Source organism: Sinocyclocheilus grahami, unplaced genomic scaffold, assembly GCF_001515645.1.
Source record: "Sinocyclocheilus grahami isolate Dianchi unplaced genomic scaffold, SAMN03320097.WGS_v1.1 scaffold69.1, whole genome shotgun sequence".
NCBI classification, from domain to species: Eukaryota; Metazoa; Chordata; class Actinopteri; order Cypriniformes; family Cyprinidae; genus Sinocyclocheilus; species Sinocyclocheilus grahami.
The window spans coordinates 927,828-946,515 of record NW_015505248.1 but is presented as its reverse complement, the minus strand read 5'-3'; positions in this window follow the sequence as shown (position 1 = coordinate 946,515).

Here is an 18,688-nt window from a genome sequence, read left to right as displayed (position 1 = left end):
CGAGGAGAAGGAGGGAGAGAGAAGCGACTACACACGACCGACTAATTGGATCTGAGAAGCCAAAGGCGTTCTCTCGTTCTTTTACTCTTTCTCTCTTCAGCTGCTACGCGTTCTTTCTCTCTCACTCGTGGCAGTGCAGTCTGGAGCGAATGCTCTTGCATTCCGTTATTTCAGGATTTGTGGCTGGAAGATGGGGATGCAGACTGCGCTGCCGGTGATGGGGAGTGCTGTCTCACTGCCAGCTCTCACATACAGACGGGCACAGATGGGAGCGGAGACGCAAACCCAGCCAGTGATGAAACGTCCTGACAAACAGTGGGACAGACAGAGAGACAAATAGCTCCATGTGAGCCGCTTGCCATGCAATTAAGTAAATAAGGATTGACTGTGTGTCAGTGGTGGGCTCCGAGTATGTCATTCTTCACTGATGTCTCTGTGCCCACTGATTTCATTACCACTGAATGCTTATTATGCTCCTCAAGGACTTTTTGAAGATTAGGTGGTGAACGATACTGTGGTGGTTAAGCAAAGAGGTTCGCCCACCTTATAAAAAGATCCTTTCGCAATCGCATTAAGCTGACCTCAGAACTGATAGGCCTGTATTTGATTATCGGCTATTTGAACATTTGTAACTAGGTCACGTTTGTGCCGGTGACAATATCAGGTCCTCTGGAAGCCTGTGTGTTGGCATCTGAAAATTGTAGACTGACCTATAAAAGAAGCTCATTCTCCAGAGAAGCCTCCATGGCTCCTCTGTGACCTGAGGATTCATTGAATGATATAGGAGGTTTTATTGTGCCAAGCTTGTAGTTTTCGTCTGAGCTGTGAAGCCAGAGGGGAGCCATTTAGTCATTTTGACAGAACCTTCAGATTTTAGTGACATGAAAAGGGGGTTGTGACCAACCAATATTTCCACCGCCGTTTTACTCTGTGTTTGTCTTTATTGTATTAAACCTAGTGTTTTGTTGTGATTGACAAATGATTGTGATTGGCTCAAACCTTCACTTTGAAATATATTTTTTATTGATTATATATTTTATTTAATTGTATTATATATTTTAGTAATTTTATTTATATTTTTATTTAAATTAAGCCTATTGTTTTTGATAAAAATGACAAATGGTTGTTATCGGCTTCAGCCTTGTCTTTTTATTATATATATGTATATATACTGTAAATGTACTGTGTGTGTGTACTGTATATATATTTTATATGATATATTTTATTAAATTTGTATACTTTATTTGAGACTACCGTCAAATTCCAGTTTCATTATTGAAGTAAACCTAGTCTTTTGTTGATTCAAAAAAAATATATATATATTATATTTTTATTTTTATTTTTATTTAATTAAATTTTCAAATTGGAGTTTTAATATTCTAAAAAAGAGAATTTTAAAAGACCAAAATTGTTCATTTAGCATTGTGGTTTAAAACATAATACAAAATAATAATAATAATAATAATAATAATAAAGCTGTAAAGATTGGTTGGCAAATGTTTTTATGCAAAGTGACTTGGATTTACAAGTGAGTGAATTTACTGTGAATGCATGTACTTTATATAGTGTACGCCTTCCCTGGGAATCAACCCATGACCTTGGCGTTGCTAGCATGTGTTCTACCAGCTATGCAACAAAGCTACAAGAAACCACATAAATTCTCCACATAAACATTGAGCCTCTCTTCTGTGTGTGTATGTGTATATATATATACATATATATGTGTGTGTGTGTGTGTGTGTGTGTGTGTGTGTGTGTGTATCAAATATGCCTACATGTGAGAGTATTTTGCATGCAAATGTTTATCAGGAAATTCTAGTTTGTGATTCATTCCATGTCAAGAGAATGAATTTCACTGAGCAACATGCACTCATTTGATGAATCTGGCCTGTTGAGTTTATGATGATCTAATAAGCTCATTTTGTGGCTTAGCTTTCATCACTCGGGCCCTGCTCAGAGCAGAGCTGTGAATCCAGGGCTAGGGAGGTGTGTGATGGATGGCCACAGTCTGGCCCCTACCTCGCCCCCATCCGGCTGGAGCGTATATATATATATATATATATATATATATATGTGTGTGTGTGTGTGTGTGTATCAAATATGCCTACATGTGAGAGTATTTTGCATGCAAATGTTTATCAGGAAATTCTAGTTTGTGATTCATTCCATGTCAAGAGAATGAATTTCACTGAGCAACATGCACTCGTTTGATGAATCTGGCCTGTTGAGTTTATGATGATCTAACAAGCTCATTTTGTGGCTTAGCTTTCATCACTCGGGCCCTGCTCAGAGCAGAGCTGTGAATCCAGGGCTAGGGAGGTGTGTGATGGATGGCCACAGTCTGGCCCCTACCTCGCCCCCATCCGGCTGGAGCTCCCGCCAGCCAGGCTGAGGTTAGGGAGACCGAGGAGAGAGATCAATTCTTTGAGCACAGGGAGAAATTAGGCATGAAATTAAAGCGAGATACTGCTGACCCCCGCCTGATCCTTACTGCAGTTAAGCCTTCATTTCACCCTCTCTATATGACGGCCACAAAATCATGGGGCCACTCATGTCCATTTGGCAATGCTCGGGGTAGAGGCTACTCCAAGAAATAGAGACAAAAGCAACAGACGAGCCCTGCCTAAGATAGCTGCCAGATTCAGCGCTGATGACCCGCCATTATTTATACTGCTTGAGACCAAGTGCAAGGTCAGTTCAATCTAGCCCCACCATAAATCAATGCACTAGTGGAGAAGCCAAGGTTTCAGGTCCTGACAGCCATCACGGAGGAGAGGGTATTTATAGACAAGGAGCGAGGAGGGCTGCTTTTTGAGTATCTGTGTGTGCGTTTCTGCATGTTTGCTCATGAGTGTATGTAAATGTATTTGTGTACCTGCACCTGTCTTTATGCATTATTATGCGAGTATGTATCTGTATGTTGGTTTATTAGTCACTTAAGAATAGAAAAATGGGAGAAAATTGTTTGAAAGGTGGAAACCGTAAAGACGTCTGTGTTAGATTTACTGCAAAGTCAGTAGTTGCTGTTGCTTGAATATATAAAATGTGTTGCAAATGTATATTTGCATTCATATACATATGCAAAACAGCAGTACACAGGCAGTGCAGCTCTTAATTGCAGTCCCAGCTAAAGTGTCTAAGACTTTGGGGGAAAACAGCGCACAAAGGCTGTCTGGTGTGCCACCTAGAGTCTGCTGTCAAGGACAGCACCAAGGTGTTATTACTTCATTTGGGCACTAAAGACAACACCTAGAGCTACTGTTTTGTGATGTAGAACAATAAATTAATTCTAAACTGATAACCGCTTTAGAGCTATATTATTTAAAATATAAAATTGCATATTGATGCATCACTTAATAATGGCAATCATTTTTTAAACTGAACTTTAGGTATGATTGGTAAAAATAAAGGACAAACATACTGTCGCAAAGATCTGGTTGTGTTGTGAACAAGCAAATTACAAGTCATTATGATGAACAAAGGCTGGTTATATTAAAGACACCGTTTCAAATCAAACCTAGTTTTTTGTTGATCAAATGATTGTGATTGGCACAAACTTTTTTTATTATTATTATTGTAGTATATATTTAATTTTTTGTTTTGTGTACGACTACTGTCAAAATTGAAGTTGCATTATTAAATTAAACTAAATTATGTTTTTTCCCCCCAAAACAAAGCATATGGTTGGGATTTATTTATTTAACAGCCTTATAAAACTATAAAATATTAATTTTCATATTGATGCAGCATCATTGACTATTAAATACTGGCAATACTATATTGGCAATGTTTTTTTATTTCTCAAACTTGAACTGTAGGCATGATTGGTTAAAATCAAAGACAAACATAGATCTGCAAAGATCTGTTTTTTTTTTTATTCAAACCTCATGTTTATTTATTTAGTTCAAATAAAATCTATATTTATACAATGAAAAATACATATATCTTCTTTCCCAACAAACTACCTCGTAAAAGTATTAGTAAACCACTGCCTCAGTTACTCAGTTTAAAACATTACTACGGATAACTAGCTTTTTACATTTTCTGAAGAAAAGGTGACTGAATTGTAAATATATGTGACGTGTGATAATATCTTGCCTAAAAAGCACAATTTGAAGTGTCATTCATGTCTGTAGCATGACAAAGTAGGATGAGTGACACAATGAATTTTAATGCTTATGCTTGGTGTGTTTAAATTCCCGAAAACGAGTATGAGCAAATACTAGGACTAATAGTGATGAATATGTAATTAATGAATATGTAAAAGTACCTTCGAAACTACAAGAGCATCAACGCAGAGAGCGTCACATCCCTTTTTCTCTGTCTCTCGTTCATTTGCATGTTTTAAAACTCAGTCCTCCACCGTTCTTTTTGTCAACATGCCAGCAGTTAGCTGTCAAATATTACACGTTCCTGCTACTTAGCTGCTAAGTCTCTTAAACAACTCACTGACAACTCTCTCTCAACTCTCAAATCAGTGTGAGGAACGCCAGGTCTTTAACCAAGAGACATATTATATCTTGCGTATTTCAACTAGAGATTATTCTATTCAGTAAATGCATATGTTTCTTGATGTAAAATATGCATTCACGTCTGGTTTCCTGCAGATATGTTTGAAAGATAATTTGAATATACATTTACGACTGTTTTCAGAGAGATGTTGTTTCTTTTCCCTTTTTTAACTGAGAAAGCTTTGCCTTTGATTTGAGCCTGTAGTGATCCAGATCTAAAGATATAAACCGGTTTCTTTGGTGTTTGGCCGTCTGTTGTGTATTAGAACTCCGAAACTTATTAGCAATGCAATCCCTAATATTTGCTTTGTACGTATTGTAAAGTGCATGTTTTCACAGCATTATTAACTTACTGATCACTTACTGAGCAAAATACCACTTGTTACGTTTAACAAAGAATCTAAATCCAAAATTGTCACACGTTTCAGATTAAGTAAGAGTTTGACACTTCATTCAGTCTGTTTGGTTTTTGTGTCTGAGTTGCTGGTCTTCTAATGATGTGTTAATGTTTCTTTTTGACTAGGGAGACAGTTGTCTCAAACTGCAGATCTGATGCTAGCAGATGCTGCTTTATGGTAACATTAAATGTATTATTGTGAATATGCTCTTTTTTTCTGGTGTCATTCCAAACTGGACACTAGAGGGAGCTCAGGGAGCACTCTATAAACTAAAGGAAGGTCAAAGGTCAAATGTTTCTCCCTGGAAATCGGGTTGTGTTTGAAATGGAATTTTAACATATGGAAATTTTTTATACTACTTAGTATATGAAACAGTACACAATATGCCATAATGAATATTTTAATCAGTAGTATGCTACATTGTTGTCACATGATCTGATCTCTTTTCATGTTTAATACAGTGAGTGCTGTCAATTTATAATTTCAGAAATAATATTTTATTATTTCAGTCGCTGGGGGTATATTTGTAGCAATAGTCAAAAATACATTGTATGGGTCAAAATTATTGATTTTTCTTTTATGCCAAAAATCATTAGGATATTAAGTAAAGATCATGTTCCATGAAAATATTTTGTAAATTTCCTACTGTAAATATATTAAAACTTAATTTTTGACTAGTAATATGCATTGCTTAGAACTTAATTTAGACAACTTTAAAGGCAATTTTCTCAATATTTAGATTTTTTTTTTTTTGCACCCTCAAGATTCCAGATTTTCAAATAGTTGTATCTCGGCCAAATATTGTCCTATCCTAACAAACCATACATCAATGGAAAGCTTATTTATTAAAAATTGGTTTTGTGGTCCAGGGTCACATATTCAGAATAACATACTACATACTATTTCTGCCATATTTAAATTTTTTAAAAATAGTAGCATGCTAGCATGCTATTCCGAATTCAGTCGTGCGTACATAACATTTGCATACTGCATATTATATAGCCTACATATTTCATATATACGATGAATAGGTATTAAGCTCTGAACATAGCCTAAGATAAACCTGTCAAATACAATATTGTGAATAATAATTCAGAAAAAAAAGAACTTTAAAATTGTATCACATTCTTACAAGTTTAACGAAAGTTGTAGAATTTGCTGTTTGCTTCTTTTTTTTTTTTAAGAACTAGACTTATTGACTTTACTGGCAAATGGCACTATAACAAAATTCTTGTGAAGCTTTAGCTTTCTCTGAGGGGTCATGAAAAAAACAGTGATGCTCAACCTTTATTCATTCGCAAATGCCGCAAGACATTTTACTGTCCTAATTTACAACGTCAAAATAAGCCAATACACAGCTAGAATACACAAGGTACATGTGTCTGAGTACAGTCTTCTCTTTATACGACTCTAAAGGGAGTTTACATAGAAACCTATTTGAAGTCTTTGTACTTCCATTCTTTTTGTGTAGTGGGCCTAAATTTCAACAAGTAGTGATAGGTCGCAACTACCTGTAACGGCGGAGTATAGCTGAAGAAAAAAGAGCCTTGAATGTCTGCCCTCTACGAATGACAATAAGCACAATTTCCCAGTTTGCATTGTGGCCTGTAGTCAGCGAGTGTGAGCTGGATTCTTTCTCAATCAGACAGGGAATTCCTTTCACCCTTTAGGTGGCACTTTACAGCTCTTTAAAGTGAAAACAATGAGAAGCTGTAACAAGCCAGGTGTTATTAAGTGTTCTTGAAGGCTAGTGCTTTAACCTTTAACGGTCCAGGTCATCTGCTCAAAACCAGCACAAAAGCGCTTTCGTATTACCTCACAGACTCTCCAACACACCTGAAGAGCCACTTTAGTATTAAAAGGACAGTTTATCCAAAAATTCTGTCTTCGTTTACTCACCTTCACATCATTCCAAACATGTATGACTGTCTTTGTTTCAACCGTTTTTGACTCTACAATGAAAGTCAATGGGGTCCAAAACAACATTGTATGAAACAAAAAACTGAATATCTTCTTTTGTGTTCCACATCTTTGTGTTAACTGTTTTGCCCCTAAAATGAAAGTCAATGGGGTCCAAAATAACATTGTATTGACCTAAAAAATGCAGATTATCTTCTTTTGTGTTCCACATAATAAATTAATACAGGTTTTGACGTCAGTTCACCCAAATATGAAAATTCTGTCATCGTTTACTCACCCTCATGTCGTTCCAAACCTGTATTCCTGTATGTCGTTCCAAACCTTGTTTTCAACTGTTTTTGCCCATACAATGAAAGTCAACGGGGTCCAAAACAACATTGTATGAAAAAAAACAAAAAAAAAAACAGAATATTTTCTTTTGTGCGCCACATAAGAAAATAGAGTCATACAGGTTTGGAACGACATGGCAGTGAGGAAATGATGCAGAATTTTTATTTTTGAATGAACTATCCCTTTAAGACATCACTGTTTTTGGACAGTCAAGGTGTCTGCTGTGATTATTTCCCTCCTGAGGCATTAGATGCATGATCACGGGTAAGTGGCAGTGATAAGTGGGTACACTGTGATGGTCAGGATTGCATCTCTGAACATGTTCTCCAAGCTGGGAATGCAATCCCAGAATTTAAAAAAAGACCACAGAATTGTCGGTTTTCCTTCTTTTCGCTCACCTAAATCATTTTAATCGTCTTAAGTTTGGACACAGCTGACAAAGGGAGAGGAACAGAGAGAAACAAACCCTCATGTTCTGTTGAGATTGACTGTTTGGGGACACAGAGAGCCCTAAAAATAATGTGTAAAATAATAAATGTAAATTTATAAAAAAATAAATTTTTTCCCCCTACAATTTCTTTAAATATGTCCCAAATCAAAACCCAGGCAGAGGTTTTTTGTTTTTTTTACATTTTACCCGTTTTTACCATGAAGTGGGCATAAGTAGGCATTGTTGTTTGTCATGCAGCAAAAACTATTTATGGGGTAAGATTTATGCTCACCAAGGCTGCATTTATTTGATCAAAAATACAGTAAAAATAGTGTGGAATATTATTACAATTTAAAATTAGTTTTCTATTTTAATATATGTAATTTATTCCTGTGATGGCAAAGCTGAATTTTCAACAACCATTATTCCAGTCTTCGGTGTCACATGATCCTTCAAAAATCATTCTAATATGCTGATTTGGTGCTCAAGAAACATTTCTTATTATTATCAATGTTGAAAGTCGTACTGCCTAATAGTTTTGTGGAAACCATGATACATTGTTTTCAGGATTCTCTGATGAATAAAATGAACATTTAAATTATTTTTTATGTCCCTTTTCATCAATTTAATGTATCCTTGCTGAATGAAAAGAGCTGGCCGTCCGGCCAAACTGAGCTATCGGGGGGGAAGAGCCTTGGTGAGAGAGGTAAAGAAGAACCCAAAGATCACTGTGGCTGAGCTCCAGAGATGCAGTTGGGAGATGGGAGAAAGTTGTAGAAAGTCAACCATCACTGCAGCCCTCCACCAGTCGGGGCTTTATGGCAGAGTGGCCCGACGGAAGCCTCTCCTCAGTGCAAGACACATGAAAGCCTGCATGGAGTTTGCTAAAAAACACCTGAATAAGATTCTCTGGTCTGATGAGACCAAGATATAACTTTTTGGCCTTAATTCTAAGCGGTATGTGTGGAGAAAACCAGGCACTGCTCATCACCTGTCCAATACAGTCCCAACAGTGAAGCATGGTGGTGGCAGCATCATGCTGTGGGGGTGTTTTTCAGCTGCAGGGACAGGACGACTGGTTGCAATCGAGGGAAAGATGAATGTGGCCAAGTACAGGGATATCCTGGACGAAAACCTTCTCCAGAGTGTTCAGGACCTCAGACTGGGCCGAAGGTTTATCTTCCAACAAGACAATGACCCTAAGCACACAGCTAAAATAACGAAGGAGTGGCTTCACAACAACTCTGTGACTGTTCTTGAATGGCCCAGCCAGAGCCCTGACTTAAACCCAATTGAGCATCTCTGGAGAGACCTAAGAATGGCTGTCCACCAACGTTTACCATCCAACCTGACAGAACTGGAGAGGCTCTGCAAGGAGGAATGGCAGAGGATTCCCAAATCCAGGTGTGAAAAACTTGTTGGATCTTTCCCAAAAAGACTCATGGCTGTATTCGATCAAAAGGGTGCTTCTACTAAATACTGAGCAAAGGGTCTGAATATTTAGGACCATGTGATATTTCAGTTTTTCTTTTTTTAATAAATCTGCAAAAATGTCAACAATTCTGTGTTTTTCTGTCGATATGGGGTGCTGTGTGTACATTAATGAGGAAAAAAAATTAACTTAAATGATTTTAGCAAATGGCTGCAATATAACAAAGAGTGAAAAATTTAAGGGGGTCTGAATACTTTCCGTACCCACTGTATATATATATATATATATATAAATAAAGGTAAAAAATCTTCTTCCCCAACAAACTACCTCATAAAAGTCCTAGTTACTCAGTTTAAAATAGAACTAGATTTTTACATTTTCTGAAGAAAATGTGATTTAATTGTAAATATACAATATGTGACGTGTTTAAATATCTTGCCTAAAAAGCAAAGTTTGAAATGTCAATCCTGTCTGTAGCACGACCACAGTGACACGATGAATTTTAATGCTTAAGGTTGGTGCATTTAAATCCCAGAAATCAAACATGAGCAATAGTAGGCCTAATAGTGATGAATATGTAACTAATGAATATGTAAAATTACAGAAACTCCATGAACATCAACACAGAGAGTGTCACATCCCTTTTTCTCTGTCTCTCTTGATCATTTGCATGTTTTAAAACTCAATCCTCCACCATTCTTTTTGTCAACATGCCAGCAGATAGCTGTCAAATATTACACGTTCCTGCTACTTAGCTGCCAAGTCTCTTAAACAACTCACTGACAACTCTCAAATCAGTGTGAGGAACACCGGATCTTTAGCCAAGAGACCTATAATATCTTGTGTATTTCTCCTAGAGATCGCAGGAAATGCATATGCATGTTTCTTGATGTAAAATATGCATTCACGTCTGGTTTCCTGCAGATATGTTTGAAAGATAATTCGAATATACATTTGTGACTGGTTTCAGAGATGTCATTTCTTTTCCCTTTTTTAACTGAGAAAGCTTTGCCTTTGTTTTGATCCTGTAGTGATCCAGATCTAAAGATACAAACCGGTTTCTTTGGTGTTTGGTCGTCTGTTGTGTATTAGAACAGAAACTTATTAGCAATGCAATCTTGGTCACATCTTGGAAGCATCAACATTTCTAGCTTTATCTTGGTCTTGATTTAATTTCATGGTTCTGTAAAGGATTCGCAAAGTGGAAACACCTTAACATGCCTCTCTGTTTTCCTTTGCTTTGTATGTATTGTAAAGTGCATGTTTTCACAGCATTATTAGCTTACTGGTCATTTACTGAGCAAAATACCACTTGTTACTTTTAACAAAGAATCTAAATCCAAAGTTGTCACACGTTTCAGATTAATAAGTAAGAGCTTGACACTTCATTCAGTCTGTTTGGTTTTTGTGTCTAAGTTTGCTGGTCTTCTAATGATGTGTTAATGTTTCTTTTTGACTAGGGAGACGGTTGTCTCAAACTGCAGTGATGCTAGCAGATGCAGCTGTATGTTAACATTTAATCTATTATTGTGAATATGATCTTTTCTTGTGGTGTCATTCCCAACTGGACACTAGAGGGAGCTCAGGGAGCACTCTTTAAACTAAAGGGAGGTCAAAAGTCAAAGGTTTCTCCCTGGAAATCAGACTGTTTGCCTGAGTCCCAATGTGCATACTATGCATCCTAAATTCTATGTGATCTTAATCATTTTCGATACTATTTAGGGCAGATAGGGTGGATAGTATGCACATTGGGACGCAGGGATAGAAATGGAATTTTAACATACTTAATACTGTATGGTTTTTTTAAATACTACTTAGTATATTAAATAGTACACAGTATGCCGTTATAAACATTTCAATCAGTAGTATGCTATATTGTTGTTACATGAGCTGATCTCATTTCATGTTTAATACTGTCAGTGCTGTAAAATTATAATTTCATAAATAATCTTTTATTTCTGAAGAATCAAAATTATTTCAGAAATAGCTATTTTATGTTTTTTTTAATTATTATTTTTATTCAATTTTTTGAAAACTTCTGGCGGATCAAACAATGAGTCAAGGGCAGATATTACTTACAGTTAATTTGTTACATAATGGAAGGTGAAATTAGTGAATTGCATTGTGTGATACATTATTTCACATAATTGTATGCAATTTGTATTCTAGACACTGACGAATGTAGTAGATACTCCATGCGCTATATTCAGAATAGCATACTACATACTATTTGTGCCATATTTTTATTTGTTAGAAATAGTAGTATGGCTAGCATGCTATTCTAAATTAGTGTCCTTAGTTTCACGCTCATAGCACTTTAAAATACTACCACATTCTTATAAGTTTAATTAAAGTTGTAGAATTTGCTGCTTGCTTTTTATCATAATTTTTTTCTTACTTCTTGACTCTACTGGCAAATGGCAATATTACAAAATTCTTGTGAAGCGTTAGCTTTCTTTGAGGGGTCAAGAAAAAAAACAGTGATGCCCAACCTTTATTCATTCACAAATGCCGGAAGACATTTTACTGTCCTAATTTACAACGTCAAAACAATAAGCCAATACACAGCTTGAATACGCAAGGTACATGTGTCTGAGTACAGTCTTCTCTTTTATATGTCTCTAAAGGGAGTTTACCTAGAAACTTATTTGAAGTCATTGTATTTCCATTCTTTTTGTGTAGTGGGCCTAAATTTCAACAAGTAGTGATAGGTCGCAACTACCTGTAACGGCGGAGTATAGCTGAAGAAAAAAGAGCCTTGAATGTCTGCCCTCTACGAATGACAATAAGCACAATTTCCCAGTTTGCATTGTGGCCTGTAGTCAGCGAGTGTGAGCTGGATTCTTTCTCAATCAGACAGGGAATTCCTTTCACCCTTTAGGTGGCACTTTACAGCTCTTTAAAGTGAAAACAATGAGAAGCTGTAACAAGCCAGGTGTTATTAAGTGTTCTTGAAGGCTAGTGCTTTAACCTTTAACGGTCCAGGTCATCTGCTCAAAACCAGCACAAAAGCATTTTCGTATTACCTCACAGACTCTCCAACACACCTGAAGAGCCACTTTAGTATTAAAAGGACAGTTTACCCAAAAATTCTGTCTTCGTTTACTCACCTTCACATCATTCCAAACATGTATGACTGTCTTTGTTTCAACCGTTTTTGACTCTACAATGAAAGTCAATGGGGTCCAAAACAACATTGTATGAAACAAAAAACTGAATATCTTCTTTTGTGTTCCACATCTTTGTGTTAACTGTTTTGCCCCTAAAATGAAAGTCAATGGGGTCCAAAATAACATTGTATTGACCTAAAAAATGCAGATTATCTTCTTTTGTGTTCCACATAATAAATTAATACAGGTTTTGACGTCAGTTCACCCAAATATGAAAATTCTGTCATCGTTTACTCACCCTCATGTCGTTCCAAACCTGTATTCCTGTATGTCGTTCCAAACCTTGTTTTCAACTGTTTTTGCCCATACAATGAAAGTCAACGGGGTCCAAAACAACATTGTATGAAAAAAAACAAAAAAAAAAACAGAATATTTTCTTTTGTGCGCCACATAAGAAAATAGAGTCATACAGGTTTGGAACGACATGGCAGTGAGGAAATGATGCAGAATTTTTATTTTTGAATGAACTATCCCTTTAAGACATCACTGTTTTTGGACAATCAAGGTGTCTGCTGTGATTATTTCCCTCCTGAGGCATTAGATGCATGATCACGGGTAAGTGGCAGTGATAAGTGTGTACACTGTGATGGTCAGGATTGCATCTCTGAACATGTTCTCAGAGAGGAGCAGTGAAGTCTGGCTCTAATTAACACAGGCAAACGGGCATTCCCACTGCAGCAGGTGCTGAAAAAATGCCCTAATTGTGTGGCGATGAATGGCTTGTGTTAAGAGGGACATCATCTGCTGGATAAGTACGTGTGTGTTTGTGGGTGTATGTGTCATAGTGAGCACTTCTCACTACATAACACATTATAGGATGACTTTTTTGGGGAATCAAGTGAATGGCTGGGAAAGCTGTTGCTGTTGTAATCTGTTCACCACCCAAACTGCTTTTTAGTCCCTAGAAAGTGACTGTATTAACAGAAACATACACTTAGCTAGACTTACAAACATCTCTGTAAATCAGTCCCACACATAGAGTACAGTAATATGCACCGCAGGGAGCTGTGCTTAGGGAAAAAATAGTTAAGTATTTGCAAAAAATAAATTTTCACATGCACAATGCCTACGACTTCCACCTGGGAAGCTTGGCAGCTGCTCAACTTGTTTAATGTCCCACCTTATAGATCTATATACTTGTAGAGCATAGAAATAATAAAGTGTGTGAAACTTGTTTGATATGAGTGTCAGCTACAGCGTGCTGAAGTCACTCTTCCGTAAGCTTTTTTGGACATTCAACAGTTGAAAGGCATGAGGCAGGTTGTTTTTAAGGAGAGTTGTGACAGGCTTTCATGTTGAGATAATATCCACCCTTCTACAAATGGAGCAAGCTGGGAATGCAATCCCAGAATTTAAAAAAAGACCACAGAATTGTCGGTTTTCCTTCTTTTCGCTCACCTAAATCATTTTAATCGTCTTAAGTTTGGACACAGCTGACAAAGGGAGAGGAACAGAGAGAAACAAACCCTCATGTTCTGTTGAGATTGACTGTTTGGGGACACAGAGAGCCCTAAAAATAATGTGTAAAATAATAAATGTAAATTTATAAAAAAATAAATTTTTTCCCCCTACAATTTCTTTAAATATGTCCCAAATCAAAACCCAGGCAGAGGTTTTTTGTTTTTTTTACATTTTACCCGTTTTTACCATGAAGTGGGCATAAGTAGGCATTGTTGTTTGTCATGCAGCAAAAACTATTTATGGGGTAAGATTTATGCTCACCAAGGCTGCATTTATTTGATCAAAAATACAGTAAAAATAGTGTGGAATATTATTACAATTTAAAATTAGTTTTCTATTTTAATATATGTAATTTATTCCTGTGATGGCAAAGCTGAATTTTCAACAACCATTATTCCAGTCTTCGGTGTCACATGATCCTTCAAAACTCATTCTAATATGCTGATTTGGTGCTCAAGAAACATTTCTTATTATTATCAATGTTGAAAGTCGTACTGCCTAATAGTTTTGTGGAAACCATGATACATTGTTTTCAGGATTCTCTGATGAATAAAATGAACATTTAAATTATTTTTTATGTCCCTTTTCATCAATTTAATGTATCCTTGCTGAATGAAAGTACTCATTTTTTTTTAAGTTACTGACCCCAAACTTTTGCTGTCAAAAAATTGCTGTCGTTTCTACAGTAAAATTTACAGAATATAACTGTTTAAACATTTTACAAGATGTAGCTGTAATTCGCAATGCATTATGGGTCAAATAAGGTTTTACAGTTGTTAACAGTATATTTCCATGTCAACTGTAATACTTTTACAAGAAGCAGGTGTTGTCACTGTAGCTCCTGGTTTTCACTCTAACTTACTGTAGTGTGGCATTATGGGATTGCGAGCGCACTTCATTCAAATCTGAAATCCAGCCGACTGGAGCAGCTCGAGAACGATTGAAGATTAGAGGCTTTATTCATAATTTCTGGTAAGTTCACTTAATTTTACTTAAGAAATATATCCTTTTATATTTATTTAAGTTAATGTATAAGCAATATCATGTTACAATAGCCTGCTATCACGACATTTAGACAAGCGGCCTTGGTATGTGCAGTAAGCTGGAAATTGCTATCATAGCAAAGTTAGGCTAAATGCTGCATTTTTCTAATTTTGGCCGTTACATTTTTTTTATTGAGAGCATTTAAAGTAGTGTTTACCCAACTTTTAACGTAATGCCCAGTGCGAACGATTATCATAGTAACTACTATCTGTCGAAATAACTGACGAACAGCAAAATGTGTGAAATTTCATTTGTTCATGTGTTCAACTGTCCCATATTGACGTGACAACTTACTATAATTAGAAACTAACGTTACATGTAAATGTGTGTCTATTGCCACTGTAGTTGTACTGATATTAAAGCTTGTCCGGGATAATTTTTTAGTGAAAGACATCTTTATATGCCTGATTGGACATCTTGTAAATTAAAAAGTAATGCATTACTTTACTAGTTACTTGAAAAAGTAATCTGATTACATAACTCGTGTTGTAATGCGTTACCCCCAACACTGGTCGTGGTGATTCGTAAACTACAATGGGTGTCGGGATGCAAGATTCCATCGTTTCAGCACGTGTAGTATGTCATAGTGGACGACAACCGATTCCACGTCTGCGATGCTTCACGACATCAGGACAGAAAGACTGGCATGTTTAATTTTTGTCTGTCACATTGGTGACGTTGACCAATAGCAGCACAGAAGCTCTTTCATACACAGGTTTCAAACATGGCAAAACGAAAGAGAGATGATGGTGCTGCTAGGTGGAATTATGAGATGGAGGAAAGGTTCGTGGAGCTGTGGCAACAGTACTCCTGCCTGTATGATGTGTCATCAAGGGACTACCACGACAGAACAAAGAAAGAAAAATGCTGGCGAACTATAGCGGAAGCACTTCAGCAATGTTTACACTCTTGTTTTCAGAAGTCAGTCGCTAGTTCCGTCTTCTTGATGGCATCACGCGCGTCGTTAAGGAAGCAACGTGTAGTCTAACATGCTTCTTGTCCACGCCACGCCACGATTTCAGGAGTCAAAATCATGTAATCTAACACAGTAACTATTGTGACCGACAAAAATATCGGGTAGTCTGAACCCGGCCTGATTAAAACTTGGGTGAAAAAAAAAGTAGGGAAGCATCCAAACACGTGACTGATTCTGATTTTATTACATTCACCATCAAAACAAATAACCTTAACGGCTGTTTTTCTGATTATCACGATTGCAAATGTTACATAGTTCAATACACAATAAGTCAACATGAAGTTACTTACTTTTTAGACACAATATTGACTGTTGTTCTATTTCACCAACGAAAATCGTTCCAAACAAAGATCAATGTTTTTACTGAATGATTCAGCATTTTGAACATGATACAATGACTCAATTGTCTCGCTATTTCACCAACGAAAATCGTTCGCAAAACTCAGCTGTGTTTTTACTGAATGATTCAGCATTTTGAACATGATACAATGACTCAATTGTCTCGATCGTTAAGTTATTTGCTGCCACCTAATGGCAGTTTAGTTTCACGTTTAAAAAGTATCATAGCATTTTTCCAACATTTCTTATTTGTAATTAAAAAAATTAATGTGAAACATTAATGTCATAACAGTTGCAATTTTGCATTATAAATGATTTCATTTGATTGGTGGTACAGTTCTACAATGTATTATTATAATTGAATTTATTAATCAAATGTAAGAGTTTGTTTAATTTTAAATATATGCCTTTTTGGGTGTTCATTTTGGTCTCATTTATGTAATGCGTTTTTAAAAATTACTTGATAATTTTCATTATTTCTTGTAGGTGCAAAGAATAGCAGCTGATGTGGAGAAATGTTTGATGCTTCAAGACTCGCTGAAGCTGATTATATTAGGTAATGTATTCTTATTCTGTTGTAAATCATTTGATAAACTTGTATTTTAGATTACATTTTATATTGAAATACTGTATTGTAGGTTACATTATGGCTTATATTTATTCATTTCAGGTGCACCCAGTGGCTTTTCGAGGGTCAGATGGTTGTGAATTCATACCTTAACTTTGTGGCTGGATTTGCAGTCTGGCGTCCCGGGAGCAGGCATCTTTAATGCACACTTGAATTTTTTCAAAGGTAACATGTTTTACTTGAGTAATTTCATTACTCAATTCATGCTGGTTGTATTGTATAAGTGGCATTTTTACATTCATTTTATTGAGCTAGTTTCATTCAATACTGAACTTTATTCTAAAGCTTCTATTTACAAAACAATTTACTGTTAAAATTATTCTTTGCAACATTTTCATTGTTAAATTTTATTGAGCTAGTTTCATTCAATACTGAACTTTATTCTAAAGCTTCCGCTTGTTTTTATGTGCAGATGTTTTGTTGGAATCACAACACTCACTGGATACAAGACTGATACATAGAAGCAAAACAAGTGGAAAGGTCTCAGAGAAGAGGGACAACCCTCATGTGTGCGCTCATCTCAGAAAGTTGATGGACTTTCAGTATGTATTTATTCAATTGTCTTTTGCAGGAATATTCTAAATGTAATAGAACATAAGCTCAAACAACAGAATTTGTGGTATAATGTTGATTCCAGCATTTTATTTTAATCCCTTTTTAACCAAAATTATACGAATTCTGTTGACTGACCTTAATTTTTATAGAAAGTTAATGTTCTACTCAGAATATGGCTTATTTTTTGTGATATAACAAGCATTTGTAGTTATTTTGTAATGCTGTTATTTTTATGATAAGATTTTAACCGTTGAAAGACTGACATTTTTATTTTTACCAGTAAAAGCCTTGCAATGTTTCTGCCAGTTTTAATAAATATTTGCAACATCTTTGACTTGGTTTTTATTCATTTGTAAATTAAGATAGTGCTCATGATAATGCATTTAAATCCGTATTTTACGGTTTACAATTTACTGTTAAAATTATTCTTTGCAACATTTTCATTGTTAAATTATTAAAACATCATCTTGGATTTAGGGGTATTTACAGGATTTTATTGGCAACTTTAGTTGCCAGGTAAATACTGTACTTTAGTGAAATTACAAAAGATTGCTATAAAATATATTTACAGGATTTTATTGGCAACTTTTGTTGCCAGGTAAATATTGTACTTTAGTGAAATTACAAAATACTGCTGTAAAATAAACTACAAGTTTAATTCAATGTTACTGTAAAAAAAACTACAAATTACTGTATTTCACAATATTATACTGTAATCCATTTTACAGCAATTAACAGCATTTTTACAAGATTTCTTTGCAACATTTTCATTGTTAAATTATTAAAACATCATCTTGGATTTAGGGGTATTTACAGGATTTTATTGGCAACTTTAGTTGCCAGGTAAATACTGTACTTTAGTGAAATTACAAAAGATTGCTATAAAATATATTTACAGGATTTTATTGGCAACTTTTGTTGCCAGGTAAATATTGTACTTTAGTGAAATTACAAAATACTGCTGTAAAATAAACTACAAGTTTAATTCAATGTTACTGTAAAAAAACTACAAATTACTGTATTTCACATACAGCAATGAACTGTAATTTGCTTTGCAATATTATACTGTAATCCATTTTACAGCAATTAACAGCATTTTTACAAGATTTTATTGGCAACTTTTTTGCCAGTAACATCCTGTAAATTCTACGGTACATTTCTTACAGTGTATACACCACTCAATGAATATATAAAACATATGCAATTCCTTCATTCTAATTAGAAATAAGACCCCAAACATTTTTCATGGCGGCAATTTAAAGCATGTCATCAAATTTAAATTTTGTTTATTATCAATTCTCAGGATCAACCTGATACTACTTTTTAAATCTATTAAAATGGCCCTTAGGCTATTTCTGACCCCCAAGCAGCAAATCAGGCTTGAGTTTCACACTGATCTCTCGGTTCAGCAAATGAAAACAACCCAGTAGTAGATGGAAAACATTATTTCCCCCATATTTGTACTAAACAATCTACCAAATTATCACTTCTTTC